This window comes from Manihot esculenta, chromosome 2, assembly GCF_001659605.2.
Source record: "Manihot esculenta cultivar AM560-2 chromosome 2, M.esculenta_v8, whole genome shotgun sequence".
NCBI lineage: Eukaryota > Viridiplantae > Streptophyta > Magnoliopsida > Malpighiales > Euphorbiaceae > Manihot > Manihot esculenta.
In genome coordinates this window covers 6,195,940-6,214,416 of record NC_035162.2, presented here as the reverse complement: position 1 = coordinate 6,214,416, position 18,477 = coordinate 6,195,940, and positions in this window count along the sequence as shown.

Below are 18,477 nucleotides of genomic sequence, written 5' to 3'. Positions count from 1 at the left end.
ATTAGGTTGATCACAGGTAAGATTTTGTTAGAGGAAAATATTCCAAATATAAGAGCTCCCTATCAATTAAAATAGTGAGATTTAATTTATTGGGTAATCTATAATACAATTTTTATTATTTACTAAAATTCATAATTTAACGTATTTTTTATGTAAATAACTTTTATTTTAAATTATTTGTTAACTTGATTAGGAATAGCATGTTTTTTCATTAATCTAGCTAATTCATTTCGTACCTGTATATAAATTATTTGATTATATATAGAGAGTAGTTTTTTTTTTAAATCATATTTAGTATTATTAATTAATTAAGTTGTTAGGTATATAAATTTTTCTTTTATGATTCTTATTATAAAAATTATATAAACATGTATCTTTTACTCTGAAAAAACCTAAATAAACAGCAAAGTGAATATCCAAACCCTCAAAAATTCTATTTGTCCTAGCTTTTCTTTTAATCAATTATTTTAATGATATATATGATATGGCATTATTTTATTAGTTACATTCTATTTTCAAAATTTATCATATTTTATATTTTACAAATTTATTTATTTATGATAAAATTTAAATTACTTATGTGATCGGCAATGCGTTGAATTCCCCTCATATTTGATTTAGTCAATTTTCAGAATTTTTTAATCTTCAATAATAAAAAATTTTAATTTAAACTCAATTTAATCCTAAAGCTAAAAATTTTAAATTAAATTTCTTGAATTAATGATTTAGCAAAAAAATGAAGAAGTTTAGTCTTATCATTTTTAAACTAAATCTCTTCATTTATTGATTTAAACTAAGAATTAAGAAATAAAATTTTTTAATGACTGAATTAAATTAATATTAATTTTTTTTAAAAAAATAATAAGTTAAATTTAATATTTTTCTTAAATATATAGATAAAAATGAGCAATAAATCTTATATAATCATTAGGAAAAGAAAAATCCATGTCTTTGAGGACAGGGCAAAACATGGCTAGAAATGGAGGAGCACGGGGCCATTGAATAGTGTTTCAGATGATATGACGATGATCGTAGGGTTATGATTAAATCAATCTTCTGGATTACAGCTAATATAAATATCCCACGTGTACTTCATTAATTGGTGCTCTGTTTTGACAAGAATGAATGGTGGAGAATATGGAATACCCAGTTTATTATTATTATTATTATTTTACAGCTATATACCATACAAAATTATGCTCATTCTCTCTCCCATCAAATCAATCATGGTGTAAAGCTCAATTTAAAATTATATCAAATTTGATAAAATAAATACTAAAATTTAAATACTTATAAAAATTAATTAAATTAAATAAAATTAGAGGTAATATTCATGTAATTAGAATCAATTGAAACCTTAAATTTTTTAAAAATTAAAAATAAACTAAATCAAATCAAAAAATTATAAAATTAAAAAAATTAAATTATTTCAATTTAATTAATTATTTCAATTTAAATCAAATACCACCCATCCACTTCATTACAAAATAAAAAACACACCAATTAAATTCATTCTGCCTAGCCTTTCACAGAAAATACAAATTTAATAAGCGTAAATTAATTTAAAATACTAAAATTTTTTAAAAAAAACGTATAATATAATAATCATATATTTTTAATATTAAATAGTTAATTATTTAATTCAATTTAAGTATATTATTGTTCTCTAATTTTAATTATTATTATACGAAATGATAGATTAAACTATATAAAAATATAAATAGAGAGTCCATTGTACAACTGTTGTGTTAATATATTAATTTTTAATATAAATATTTTTATTTATTAATTGTACAACTCATTTACAAATAATATAAAATAATATTAATATTTTAGTATTATTTGACATTAATATAATAATTTAAATTTTAAAGCAAGTAATCCTAAAATATTCTTTATGAGGAACTTTTAATAACTTTTACTTAAAATTTCAGTTGAAAATTAAATATTTTACCATGAGCACGTGTAAAATTCATATAAATATATTTTAAAAGGTATATAAATATCCTTTTTATCTGTATATCATTAGTAAATTAGTTTTTACATAAAAATAGAAAAGCTAAAAAAAGACCATGCAAGAAGAATATTACACTATATTTGGAATATATTGATTGTAAAAAAATAATTAAATTAATATAATTTAATATAATTATATTCTATGCAATTGATTTTAAGATAACAAATTCAATTCACCTATTTTATTTTAAACAAATTAATAATGCTTTTAAATTTATTTATTTTCCAAATTATACTTATAATTTCTAAAGAATACAAAAATATATATTTTTATAAATAACAATCATTTTTATCATATTAAATATATTTTTTAAAAAATTATTATTAATATTTTTAAAAATATTTAAAATCTAAGCTTTACGTAATTTTTTTATGATTAAAAAATATAAATTAAAATACATAAATATGAAAATAAGAAATTTTCTGTTTTTACATCGGTTAAATTGGTTTAAATTATTAGTTTAGGTTTTCTAGAAATTAAATTGGGAAAGTGCGGCTCCAATAATCCTAAATAATTAAATTAAATATTTATACGTTTGGTTTGTAATAAATTATTTCAAAAAATATATAAATATAATTATTTATGAATTTTTATTTATTTTAAAATAAAAATTCACATGAAAGTTATAAAAAAACAATTAAATTAAATAAATTTATTGATAGTAAATATTGGGATAATTTTTATAAAATTATTTGGAAGTTTGAGTTTAAATAATAATTTCATGAATTTATTTGTATATGTTAATTATTTTTATGTTTAAAATACAAATTTTAATTTTAAAGTTATTTATTTTTATTATTATGTAAAATATAATTTATGATATTTTAATATTTTATACTTCAAATATTATAAATTTATCATGAAAATAACTATATCCAAAAAGTATGAATTATAAATATGAAATCTCCACTTTATTTTAAAATATTTTTATTTTTCTAATGTTAATATAATTTAAATTTTCAAAAATGTTAATAAAATTTCAAAAAATAATTATAGTATGACCCAATTAAAAATCATTTATAATGTCTTTCCTTTAAAAAATGAAAAATTGATTCATTGGCAATTGCCTATGCAAAAAAAAAACTAGCTGTAAAATTAAAGAATGATATAAAATAAATTGTTATGGATGAAAGAATTTAGATTTATCAGATAAATTATATATTTTTATTATTTATTTAATTTTATTAATTTCATTTGAAGTAATCATTTTATAATAGCTGAATTTAATTAATTTTATCTAAAAAAGCATTTTTAAAAAATTAAAATAATATCTATTCCTATAAAAGTAGTATGTAAAGGTACAATGACAGCAATGCATTTGAATTGGATTGAAAAATAAAAACTAAAGAAAAAAATATATTTAATCGGTTTAAATTCAATATAATTATGTTAAATTAATGATAATTTAATTTAATTTAATTAAAAATAATTTTAATTTGTTAAATTTAGACTTATTAAATCTTTATTTAATTATACTAATAAAAAATTAATTTTTTATTTTTTGTTGAATGAGAGGGCAAATATAGAGTTATAAGATACTCCCTAAAAATTAAAATTTTATAGGGATGTCTGCCTTTCCTTAGGCCCGTTAATCTAGGGGCTTTTCAAATTGATTAATTATTTAATTTTATGTTTTTCATTTATCATTTTTTTTTAAATTTTATACACCCAACTTTATATTAACAAAAGAAAAACCCATTATCAAATCTTTTAATTTTTTAAAAGTTAATTATTAAGTACTTTAATTTATATATAAAATTCTCAGCTAATTTTCAACACAAAAAACAATTATTTTATGTGTATAAATGATAAATAAAATATTGAAAAAGTTGCATCTGAAACCCCACCAAGTTTTAATAAATTTCGAATATTGATATTAATTTAATTAAATATATTTAACATTTTTATTAATTTTTGTATGATATAAATAAAAATACAAAACAATAAAATAAAAATATCGGAGAACTTGCCTAAAATTTGAACTTCAAAATTTGCCAGACCAAATAAAAAATCCAGCCAGTTACATTCCATGGCATTGAGGATTTATCCATAGCAAGGTACAGAATATTAATAATTACACACTAAACCAAATAATAATAATAATAATATTTTATGTAAAATTAAAAAATCTTTGATTATAATCAATTTAAATATTATAATATAACAAGGGTATCACTGTAATCTTCACACTTACCTTCTTTTTTCATACCTTACTTCAAATAATATAAATTAATAAATCATTGTTTGTCATATTTTCCTATATATATATAAATTAAGTTGAAATGCATTAAAAATGTAAAATATATTTCCAATTACATGCTACAAATTTTCCAAATGTGACCTTACAATGAACCAAATTGCCCCATCTAAAACCAAGATTGACATTTGACAACTCAAAAATGAAAACATATAGAAGGAAAGAGGCACATTTTCCAAGCCAAAATGAATAAATAACAAGGAAAATAACAAAAAGGAAAATAAATCATATAAATAGTATTGGGATACACATTAATGTTATGATACAAGATATCTTATAAAAGAATGAGGAAATTGATGAGCCATCCTTTTGAAGTTTAATAAGTGAAAGAAATCACATGAAAACCAAATACACAAATTCCCTCTTCTTGTAAAACTAAAAAGGTGGGCTAATTCACAAATTCCCTATTTGATTATACATAAAAATAGGTTAATTTCTTTTACTAACCCAAAAATTTAATAATTAAATCAACACGATACGTTTTAGAATATTACATATTTAAATACATATTGATGTTCTAAAATTTAAAAAAAAGTTCACAGTGGTTGTGTAGTTTTTCATTTTGTCTACTAATGATGTCTAACCGCCTATTTTCTATAGTGCCACCTGTCTCTATCATCCAGATCCGTACGTACGGGTGTGTCAAAATCCCTCTACACGCTAAGCGACCATTTAATTCCTCCTAGTGCACATGTGGACAGGGTTGCAAAGCGACGGGACCTGCTCTTCTTCCTCTAGTCACATCATCAGGTTGAATTTCTTTTGGAAGGGTCTGCGCGTGAGACTTGTCCGGCCTGATTTTTCGATTAGACGGAGACGAGCAATCTGAATTGGTTTACTTCAAGAAAGATTTGGTGAGTTTTGAGCTTGTCTTTCTTATTAAGATTTGACCTTACCTCAGGAATAGAAAATTTGACGATTATCACAATTAATATATAATATCTGGCGATGATCACAATTAATATATAATTAATAACTGAAAACATAATAATTATATGAACATGTGATTTTTTTAATATTAAATATTATTTAGGTAATAAATTGGTTGATTGGATTAATGTATGATATTCTCCCCCCTACCAACTGACGGTTGGTAATGGTATATATTTATTAGCTTTTTACATGTGAAATGACATTACTTGCATGAAAGCTGATTGCATCAAGTATTTAGAAAAGCAGCACTACACTCTTTGAAAAGTCTATTTGAAGCTTATTTTTGAGAAATATCTCCATCTATTGGTAGAACAATTACATCAAACTCTCTTGACACGCTATTCACAACTACTATTGTTGTTATATATATTCGTATTCTTTCTTAAATTAATTTAAATAAATTTCTATGGATAAATAAAGTGTTTTAAAATAATGTTTATATTAAAAAAAAAGCTTTTTTTAAATGTAAATTTTTAAAAATTTCAAAATATTAAAAAACAAATACTGTAATTAGAATGTTATTTTTAATTGATTGAGTGAAACTTTTAGGATCGAAGAGAATCGTAAATCTTAATATTATATACGAGGTTATTGTTTTTATCTGATCAATGAATGAAGGATGGAATTATTTATAACGATGGGTGAGGAGCGAGGACAAAGTTAAGCTGAACCCACAAAGCTGAGGAAATAATTTTGATTTTGATTTTGTCCCCACCAACTTAAATGAGAGTAGAAATTAAATTGGGAACTTATTAATTAATTACTGCTGGGGACTGTAGATTTCAATATAAAATTCAAAGGGGAATCCAGTGGTTGACTTTTCACCCTTTAAAAAATTATTGCGGACAGTCATTATTTTCCCTGCGTTTAGAAAGACTTTGAATAATTTAATTTATGCCTTTCTGAGACCTTTGTACCCAAAACCCCATAAATTATTTGCTATTTAATATACAATTTTATCATGATCTCATTTTAAAGACTAGTGAAAAATTAGTACAGTGAGCGGTGGCTATTCATGGTTTGGTTTGCGAGATAGAATTAATACGACCAGAAGGATTTTTACCAAAATGGTTTACTTGGTGCGTTGTACTAAAGTATCGAAATCAGAAGTGATGCAGGACAAAAGATGATCAATTAATTAATGATTGAGATTCTTCTCTTGTAGATTTGGGAGTAACAAATCTCAACCACCAATTTTACTGCATTCAATGTTTAATTATAAGCAGCTTTGTGTAGCCACTATCAGCCTGTGAAGTTTGTGTAGGAGTACAGGAGATGGATGGACAGCACAGTTGGGGCTATAGTTAAGTTAATTTCATGTGGGAAGAAATATAATATTTCATATTCAAGATATTCACCACAAGTCATCATGGTCTCAGATGTCTAGTCCAACTTCATCAACTTTGTTATGTATATTTTTTGGCAAATGGGTTTTTAGAAAAAACTGAATTAGCTATTCTTATTAATTTAATACTCAATATTAATTAAATGAATTACCAATTGCATTGGACAGCAATATCATTCAATTGCATGATTCCGAAATGGGATTTCTCCAAGCAATGATCAAATCATGAAAGAGGGTAAGCCAACAGGTGACAAAGACTTGAGATGGAATAAGAATGTGAAACAAAGAGCTCTCTCCTTTACGACCACGAAATTCCAAAACTTTTATCACATTAATACTCAAATATAAAAAGAAGTGAGCCTTGGATTATCATATTGCATTTGTTCTGCTTTCCATTAATAATCTATTATGTTAATTTCTCAGTCATTGCTGATGGCCCAAGACATTATTCTTCCCTTTTGAGGCATAAACAAATTATCTTAAAATAGAAATGAAATCAGAAAGCATGTTCCCACCCCATGAGCATATCATTTATTCTAATTCTAAAGAAAATACTTTTTGAAATTTGACAATTTATTCCATAATATAATAAATTGTGGCTAATGAAGAATAGCGTTATGCTCCTTATAATAATATGCTGTGTGTCCTCACAGTTTGAAATGACAGAACCACGAAATTTTGCATTTTTTTCCAAAAAGCAGCATCTTTAGCTACAGATTTACGCATCCGTTACTAAAAATAGGTTGTAGCGACGGTTCTGTCAGAAATCTTCAGTAATTGAATATATCCAGAGAAGCTGTTAGAGATGGATAAATAGATTAAATTGAAGCATATATCTAATTGATTCAATAATGGTTGCATATGTGAATGTAATTTATAAAATAAAATTAGTAATAAATTAAATTAAAAAGAGAGAGAGAGAGAGATGAGACAATGTATGGTGGGCTCTTTGATTGACATTCTTGATTCTTTTCAACTTTTGAAGACGAATCAATTAAGCCTTTGAGTCTTTAATCCTTTTTTCTTCCCATAAAAGCTACAACCACACCATGCATATGTAGTAAAAAAAGTAAAGGCATTCAAGTAAATAAGAGATGGGACAAAACTGCACCCTCACCACACATACACAAAACCTATGCGCCTGGAGCGAGAGTCATGGATTTTTTTTTTCTTTTCAAGCATTCAGCAAGAAAAAAAAAAAGAGTATACATAAACAAAGGAACGAAAAGCTGCATGATTATTAATTACTATAATTATTTGATATAATAAGTATTTTTTTAAATAACGAAAAAAAAAAAAAAAGAAGATGGATGAATGGAGTTGCTTTTTGTAGGCAATAGTACTTTTCAAAGAGTTTTAATTGATTAACTTTTAAAAAGGTAGCAGTGGTCACCCATTGAGTAGGCAAGAGTCATACAGATCCCAACTCTTCACAACGTGTGTGTAAATTTATATATCCACAACGTACAGACATTGATGCATCAATACTGTCATAGCTTATTCTTGCTCCATACTCAATTGTCATCATATATATTATATCCAGTTCCCCAGCTAGGGTTTTAGAATTGGACAGATTTAGCGTTTAACTCCGACCAATTTCATGTCTAACTTCTACATACAATGGAAATTAAGAAATAATTAGGCTATTTTTCCTAATAATATGAGCAATTAGATTTAATTCACCACATGAAAATAAAATAATTGTGGTTGATAATTAAATTTGTTAGTTTCTTTTTTTATTCAGTAATCCAAAAAATTTAAATAAAAATCTGAATTCAAGATTTCAATTTGGTGATTTCTTTTAATTATACCATGGGAATTTTATATATTAGGAACAAAATATTTATTACCTTCTATGTATATAGGAATTTTTTATTAATTAAAGAAAAAAGTGATTTGTGATTGTTGAATAGGGGTAGGCAAGTGTGGTCCTAATAAAAGCCAAAAGAAAAAAGAAAGGCACACGGTAAAAAGTTAGTGATAAGGCTGTTTAAGCAGGAGCAAATATTTTCCAACACAAGCCTGCTGATGGCTGTGTATCTCTAGAAATGCTTCAGCTCATCTTTCTGTAATCAATGGAGTTCGTCTTTTGTTGTTCCTCTATTTACATCAAAAGTACTGTCCCTCTTTGTCTCGCACAAAAACAGTGACAAAGCAAACCATTATCATACGCAACAATAATTTTTTTTCCTTTATTTAATTTGTATTGAGACTAAAATTTGGAACAAATATTTATAGATAGGGCTAGAAGATATACAAATGAAACTGAGTTAGTAATTATGAGAAATTATAATTTGAAAGCAAAGGTTTGCATTTTGAATCATCATGGAAAGAAGAAACTTTTCGTGTGAATTAATTATTCTGGAGGAGTTGAGTTCAAAGTAGAAGAGGGAAATGCTTTCATCAAGAAAAGCAAAAAGAAAAGAAAAGTGGCAGAAAACCAAGAAAGAAAGAAGAAAATGGAATCAGAGTGTAAAAAGAAAATAGCACAGAAGAGAAGAGGGGAATTGAAGAAACACACAAGAAATAGAAAAGGAAGGGTACGAAAATGGGAATTAAAGCAAACAAAAGGGCACTTCAATGCTGGGTGACAGACAGTGAGATGAGCATGTAAGAGAAAGAGACTGGCTAATTCCATACTGCCACGTGTTCTCGACTGTGGTTGCATTTGAACTGTAAAGCAATAATTGACGTAATGATAGTGTTTTGGGAGTCAAAAGAAAATATCCTTTGGGATATCATCATCATCTTTTTTGTTCTCAAACAAAGAGAGAGAGAGAGAGAGAGAGCCTCAACTCACTCATCTTTTGCTTTTTTTTTTTTTAATTTTTTTTTATTTTAATAAGGTAAGCATATTGATGTTGTTAAGGTTTATCATAGCTAGATTCCCGGAGACCGTGCATGTGAGATAGAGATGTCATCACATGACACATTAATGCAAATTTTGCATTACAATGCCTATTTGCTGCAGCTTCTACTGAACATTCATTACAAAAACTCATCAACTTTTTATACTCGTGTTTCTCCTTTCTCAATGCAAAATCTAAATTAATTCATATATTTGATTAACTAAATAAAAACATATTATCCACCAAATAAAAAAAAATATATATATATATATATATATTTAAATATATATCAATACCATAGCATGATCCAAGAATTAAATGTTGTAACATGCATAAATGTTAGTTGGGATTTCAAAGTAAAATATATATATATATAGTTATAGTTGTAAAAAGGAATATATCGGAGAATGAAAGTCTCCGTTGATTCTGCCAATAATCTTTGCATGTAGAATAAATTAGCGAGAGATAGTAGGTCCAACTCCAAAGGCAAAGAGAGAATTAATTACAGAGAAGACAGCAGCTGTGTATTGGTATAGGTAAAATAAAAGAAAAAATATATATGCATGTAAGCTTTTGAAGAAGGGCCCACATGCATCCTGTAGAGTAGTACAAGTATGGAAACGTTGCAGTGGGTGATCATCTAAAATCAAAATCAACTTTCGTGATTCCCAAACCCAAATGAGCTTTTGGGAAGGTCCGTGTTTCACTGCTTCTGTCTTCCTTTGCCTTTGCTGACATTCACTCTTCTTCTTTTTTAATATATATATTTCTATCAAGAAGAACAAACTCACCACTACCACTACTCTTGTATATTTATGCTTTTTACAATCTCTATCTCTATCTCTTTCTCTTTCTCTTTCTCTTGTGGCTTGCATGTAGGAATATTTTCAATCTGTCTCTTTTCTCTTTTCATAAACCATGCCCCTAACTAGTATCTTTGACCCCACCCCCTTCTTTCTTCACTTTATTTTTGGACCCATCTTATATACATCTGTCTTTCCCTAATCTTAATTATTAATTAATTAACGTTTATTTTTCATTTATCTTAAAAATCAAAACAAATAATTTGATAAATCAGTCCTTCGCTTGAAAAATATAAGGGAAGAGAGGTCTCAAATTCAAGCATTTTATCTATCTATTTATTTTTATTATGGATGAATTATTTATCAATAGAATTATGGGTTAGCTAACTTAGCACATTTCTAGGCTTATATGGGATAGGCAAATATTTGACTTGCTGATCTGATCTTGCAAAAAGAAAAAAAAAAAAACTTTAACTACTATTGATTTCGAGAATTGGAATTCTGTGCACTTTTGCAAAAGATGCAAAGTTGTTCCATAATTATTATTATTATTATTCCATCTAATGAGCTTTAATTTATAAAAAATTTATTAAGACTTGTATATTTACAAATAATTTTAGAAATTGAAACTGTTAATATATATATATGCACACATATACATGAGATAAGATCGTGTCTTATAATTAGATCAAAGTATGGATGTACAGTGATAATTATTTTATATAAATATATTATATTATATTTGTAGATAGAAAAAGGGGAAGATGAGATTTGGAGGGTAGCTGGATGTGTTGCCATATGAGCAGTTGCTTCCCAATGGACCATAAGGGAATTTAGAGATTTGAATTGTCTCGTTTTAGACAGATTTGGAAAGGATATATCAGAAAAATCAGACAAAACGTATTATTTTTTAATATTTATTTATATATCTATTTGTAGTATAACCCGTGACATTAATATTGTTTTCACGTGCCATTTTCTTTATTTTATTCTTTCTACATTGCTAATATTATACACACATAAAATTAAAATGATAGAATTTATCAATTTCTCATATTATTTTTGCGATTGATATTTATTTATTTTATTTAAAAAATTACCCAATAATTTACTGATGTCGAGGACATTGCTGAATGCTGATCCCTACCCCTCCTCTTATGTTTTGAAAAGATGCCAGTATAAGGGAATGACACGTGACCGCAAAGTCAAATTCCTTCTTACTTTTTAATTTTATCCACTACTTCTTGAGTAACTACAGAGTAAGAATTGATATCATATCAGATTTTTTTTCAATAAATATTGGTTATATATATTTTTTCAATATAGTTTAAGATTAAAACTCTTTCTGATAATAAGAGTCCAAATCATATGAATGTTTCTGAAATTAATGAAAATTCCAATTCCGTAGCAAAAAAAAAGAAGAAAGATCAAAGGCTCACATCAATATGACATTACACCAATCCGCAAATGTTTAGGCTTATTAATTAATGTATACATAACCTCACATCACATCACATACCTATATATCTTTTTCTTCATGTTGAGTCCCTTCAACTTAAAACACTACTACATTTGGTTTCAGTTTTTTTTTTATATGTGTTTTGATTGCCTACAAGTGTTGCCTTCCGAAGAAAGCTACAATACAAAAGAAAGCAAACCTCTTATCAATTAGCAAAAGCCAAGACATACACTAACCCATCTTCCTTTTATGGGTGATGAGACTAAATTGGTGGTATAAGGCCAATGCTTTAACCAATTTACATATATATATATATATGCTCCATACTTGTTACTTATATGTCATCTTTCATTTATGTCACCCAATGTTTGATCTTTTGTATGTATATGAATATTTCACATGTTTATATCATGTTTTCGAATTCGAATTTGTAAATTAACTATTTAAGTAGATGTTATTTTCTTTAGCAATTCAAATTCATTTCAATTAGAAATTTATATTATAGGTCTAAGACAACTGCTATTGCTAAAAATAAAATTATGACGTGATTGAGCTATACTTGTCCTGTGATTAGTTAGATCTGCAAGAAAGCTATGATTAGTTAGATCTGCAAGGAAGAGAAAGTGAGGTAGTAGTTTGGATTCTAAATAATTAAGCTTAAAAAAAAAGTTAAAAAATAACAAGGAAATGGCTTTAAATTAGTAAATTCTAAATAATTAAACTTAAAATAAGCTAAGACAAATTATAATTTAATAGATATGATAATTCAAAAGAAATTTAATTAAACCATTAAAAGTCTAAGATAGCAATTGGGTATATCAATTTTTTTTATGATCTAAAAAAAAGCAATCAAGTACATATACAGAATATAGTCCTCGAAGTTATAAAAAAAAATCTACAAGTCTTTTGGCCTAATTGTACCATAGAAGCTCATTTAATTAAGTTGAAGATTCAATGAACAAGTTCCAACATGATAAGTGTAGGATGTAGGGTAGTAGTAGTAGTAGTTCACTCATTTATTGGAGAGAGCGAGAGATGTCAAAGTAAACTTTTCTCTTTTGTGATGTGAAGAATTTAACAAAGAAAATTTGGCATGGGCTCCAGTATATTTCAAATCATTTTGACAACCGAATATGTTGAAGGTGAAAGACCACCACCCCATATACCGACACTACATACTAAACCCAACTACCAACAACAATTTTTTTAGCCATATTTGCATCCCCTCGCCCTCTCTCGCCTATTCTTCCATTCCCATTCTTTGTTTTCTTTGCTTTTTCTTTTTAGTTAGTCTTTATGTTCTCAAAGTTTGAGCTTTGTAATTTCTCTGAGTGTTTGCAGAAGATTTGGTTATCAAGTAGATTAAACACGAAGAATTAAGGGGAAGGAAAGCAAAGGACGGAAGGGTTTGTCAAATCAAAGAAATGGGTAAAGATATAGGCATAAACCTCATAACATTACACATTGACACCAAGAACAAAGTTGTACGCTTTGAAGTTGACATATGAATATGAATTTGTTAGAAAGAGAGATGGATTGTAATAAGAGAGAAGGTGAGGGGTGGGTGTGTGGAAACCCTAGGTAGGCCCATTCCTCGAAAAAAGGGTAATAAATGCAAAGAGAGCAGAAGGATACAGAACTTTTCTGGCAGAACAGAAAAGATGGTATGATGTGAGAGGTGAGGAAATGATTTTGTAATCGATTACTGATGATTGATGAATAAGTTTAAATAAAAAATAAAAAATATAGAAAAAAAAAAGAAAGAAAAGTAGCATTAACACTTTAGCATATGAGAGAGAAAGCAACCTAAAGCAGAGTGGTAAAAAGGAAAAAAAAAAAAAAAAAAGAAAAGCTTTTTTCTTTTGTTTTGTTTTCTTTTCTTTGCTTTCTCTCCCTTAGTCAGTCTCAAATATCAAAGCTTTCTCTTTTTTCTCACTTTTCCCATCTTCTTTGCTGACAAGAAAAACAAAAGTGAGACAAAAGAAGCCATCATAAGGCTATGATGACTATATGATAATGTGCATCTGCATTTGTGCATCCCATGCAGGAGCGGGACTCTAGTATATGGTGGGAGGGCCCTTCCCCCAATTTTCTTTTTCTTTTTCTTTTTTTTTTCATTCCCTTCACATTTCCATATTTTTGTTTTGAAGTTTTATTTTTGAATTATTTTTATGGTCCCTTCACTTTTAATTTTGGCCCCCTTCTCTTTATTTCGTTTGTTCCACATAGATTATTTTTTATTTTCATGTGTGATTATCTTTTTTAATTTTGAATTTTTTTATTAAAAAAGCTTTTCTATTAGCGTTTATTTTAAAATAGATTCAATTATTTTTTTAAAAAGCTGATATGAATTTATTTGACTGTTATTGTTTAAACTTATTATTTAATTTGATGTTTAATTTTAAGTAAAATTTTTGTTTTGTATACGTAAAATCATTTTGACAATTATTAGACATAAAAAATAATTTATAATATATGCTAATTTTTTCAGAAAAAATACATAAATTTTTGAAATTTAAATAAAAATTAAATTTATTTTATTTTAATAGCTAAAATTATATTACTCACTTAAAATTTTAGGTTCGAGTATTTACTCCTCAATTTTCTTACTAAAACGTTCACTGACTATAAATTTATAATTAAAAGTTTGATAAGGAAAAAAAAATTTTTATTCTGTTTCTACCCCTGTAGTGCGTCCAGTTTTCTGATCCCATGCACGTCTCATAGTAGAGAATAAAGAAAAAAGAATTGGGTAGTATTCTTTAAAAGAAAATTCTTTGGTTTAGAGTATTTACTTGTCCTAGGCAGTCAAAATGGTGAGAAATGCAAAGAGAGAGGTTTGTGTGTTTCTGTGTGTATGGTGACTGAGCTTTCACATCATGCCCTTGCTAAGGGTCCTCAGGGCTGACATTGTCCTTCACGAAAGTCGCTGACCCTCTTGTCTGCTCGGCATTTAAAGCGGGGGCTCTGTACTCCTTGTTATGTTTTGTATATTTGTTTCTCTTCTTTTATTTATTTATTTTTTTTATATTTCTACTCTCATTGCCTCATCTGCTAGCTCTTATATGTTCTCTCTCTATGTGGACCCATCTCTCATACTTCAAAGTTTTATGTATGGTCTTTTTCACTTGCCATGCCCCACATTTTCATCCCCTCTTATGTGATACCATACCATGCCATATTATACCATATCCCCACATTTTCATCTCCTCTTATGTGATACCATACCATGCCATATTATACCATATCATGCATGCACATTACATTCCTTTCCCTTCGTTTTTACTGCCTTAGATGTCAAACACAACCTTGCAAAACAATTTATTTTTAAATGTAAAATTTAGGGTTTAAATTTTGTAGGCTTTGCAAAAGCTCACTTGTCACTAGAAAATCCTAATGATACAGTTAGACAGTGGAGGCCCAAGGGCAAAGGCTTATCTTCAATAATACAGTGTTTGGCGTTTAACCAATCAAACCTCTTCACCAAAATAGACCTTTGCTTGTTGGGCTAAATTGAATTAGTCATTAGCCTAATACTAATATATATTGACCCACGTTAAATTCATTAATTAAAATTTATTTTTCTTTTCCTAGCTTAAAAAATTTATAAACAACGCACACGTAAATATTGATTTTACAGAAATTTTAATTTTATTTAATTTAGATGACTAATAGAATAAAAATAATAAATTAAAATTAAAAAAAAAGAAAATAGTTGTTTGGAGAAATTAATTTAAAAATAAAATTAAAAGAAAAAAATACAATTAAAATGATAAAATAAATAATCAAATTAAAATTCAGTCCATGGATGCACAGGTGGTTGAGAAATTTTTAAATTGACTTATTTTTATAACTTTCATTATTTTTCTCAATGTTTTTGCAGTCTTCTCAATTTCTAGATTAAACTGAATTTTGCTATTTTCACATTTGGTTATAAAAATAAAAACAAACTGATAAAGGTCCTTGATAAAGGTGTTAAAATTTGACGGGCGTCGAATCTATCAATCAAAACTTATTTTCCTTCCTAAATTTAAAATAATTTGTAGATAGAGCATATAAGTGTCAATCCCACATACACTTTAATTTTGTTTAATTTAAATGAGTAGTAGAATAAGAAGCAAAAAGAGAAAAGAAAAAAATGGAGGAATTGATTTTTTAAAATAAGATGATGAAACAAATAATCAAATTCAAATTGTAATCAAAATTTAGAGGTGGATGGTTGATTATTGATTAGAACGATAATTCATTTTATTATCTATTGTTTGGTTATAATATTCAAACAAACAAATCTCACCAGTTCTTCCTTGTAATTAAATTAATCCGCTACGCACTTGAATTAATTTCTAATTAACTAATAACCCCGAAACTTGTCAATAATAACACATGAATTATTTAAATTAAATCAATTAATTCCTTAACATAAATGAATATGATAATTGTTACTCATTATTAACCCAATTAAATAATTATGAATTTAATTGTGTTAATTAGCAATATGTTGTTTTTCTAGCAAATTCAATATATCTATTGAATTCCTAAGATAACAATAATGGAGGTGATATTTTTCGAAAACATAAATTAATTGAAAATAGAAATAAGATGAAGAGAATTTAAGAATATAATCTCACAATTTTAAATAAACCTAAGTTTAAATTAATTTTCAACTGAAAATAAGTGTTTAATTTATGAGGGTCATAATAAAATTGCAAAGAATTAATGAGTATTTAGTCTGTAAAGGTCATGATAAAATTGCAAAGAATTAAAGAAGTAGAAGAAGAAGAGGTCAACTAAGAGCGGGCCAAATATAAGAGAGGAGGAGAAGAGAAAAAAATATGAGATGCCTCTTCTAATTCTAGGGTAGTATTTATATAGGTTTTTCTTCGATAAAAAGATAAATATTCATAATTTAAAAAAAAATTCTACTACTCCCATGATAATTTTTATTTCAATTCTAATGTGATTGTGTCTGCTTATATCTAAAACTGATATGACTCTGTACAGTTAGAAAAATTGAAATTACTGCTGGCAAAATAAAATTCTAGAGTTTGTCTATCACCTTGGACTACAGTCTTAGGCAAGACTGTATCCTCCTCTCAGAAAAACTTTTAAAACAACATCTTTGTATTTCTTTTCTCAATTTCTGCTAAAAACATGTTTCAAATCAAATTTCAAGTAAAAATTAATTATTTTCATAAGATCATAGCAAAATCATGAAATTTAATATAAAAAAAGTTATGAGCAACTCATATATTTATCGAATAATATTGAAAGCACTTTTAATTTTTTTTTATAGAGTGAATTTAATTTTAATTACCAAAAAATGTATTAATAAATATTTTGCCACAGTATTTCTTTTTCTATAAAATAAGGATCTTGTTATTTTTTAGATAATTACTATTTAGTCTCTATAATATGAAAAAATTTACTAGTTAATTTTTTAATTTTAAAAATATATTAAAAATATTTTTTGACATTTTAAAAAATTTACTAGTTAGTCTCTTTATAAATTTTAACGGTTAAGTATTACAAAAAAATTTTAAATACAGAGGGATTAATTAATAAATTTTTTAAAAACTTAAGAGATCAACTAATAAGTTTTTTAAAATTATAGACACTAAATAGTAAAATACTTAATGACTAAAATTAATGAAAGGACTAATTGGTAGATTTTTCAAAACGTCAAGAATGTTTTAATGTATTTTTTAAAATTGAGAGTCCAATTAGTGATTTTTTTCACATCATAAAAAACTCATTAGTTGGTTCATCGATTTTAAAAAATATATTAAAATATTCTTGACTTTTAAAAAAATATACTAATTAATGTCTACAAAAAATAGTTTAAAATATTCTTAATATAGAGAGATTGATTAATAATTTTTTTAAAAATTTGAGAGATCAACTCTCCCTACCCAACTTCATAGGCCGGAACCGGACTAGAACTTGGGCTAAGGCTCCCAAAGTCCGTAGTGAGTATCAAATCACATCAAAATTAAAATTTGATAAAAAAAAGTGCAAAATTAAAAAATTAATCGGAGAAAATTTCGCCATAAACTGGACATATACTTGTGGAGAGAAAATTCATCCGACTTACATATGAATAATACCCAACAATTTGGAAAGTTAAATCCATATCCACAAAATACCTATAAACACAAACTTAAAATGATTTTTAAATAATTTTAAAATTATATAAAATAAAAATGTAAAATTTTAAAAATTAAAAATATAAAATTTATAAAAAAAATTTCATAATAAGTTTAGTTTAAAATATTAAATTATTATATCGATAATAATAAAATAGATAAATTAAAAATTTAAAATATTACACTAATTAATAAATTTTTTAAAATTATAAAAAATAAATAGTAAAATATTTAATGGTTAAAATTAATAAAAAAATAATTAGTAGATTTTTTAAAATATAAAAAACTAATTAATATATTTTTTAAAAATAAAAAATTAATTAGTAAATTTTTTTTATATTATAAAGACAAAATTATTATTATTATTTTTTTAAATTTTTTCATAATGTTTGATGATGATTGAAATGGCTATGGACCATCTAATAATTGATCTTGGTTGGGCTTTTGTTTGGTGGTTGACCAGAAACCAAAAGGCCCAAATCGGTCGGACCCATAAGCTTCGCACTCGATTTGAGTCTATGATCCAAACAAGTCGGTGTAGCATAGGTTTCCAATTCCGCTCCAGCCAACTCTCTGAGTCTGAGTCAGAGGGGTTTATAATATATTCCATACTTTCTCTTCTGTTTGGATCTTCAAATTAATCCAACCCATTAACCACTAAAATGGGCCAC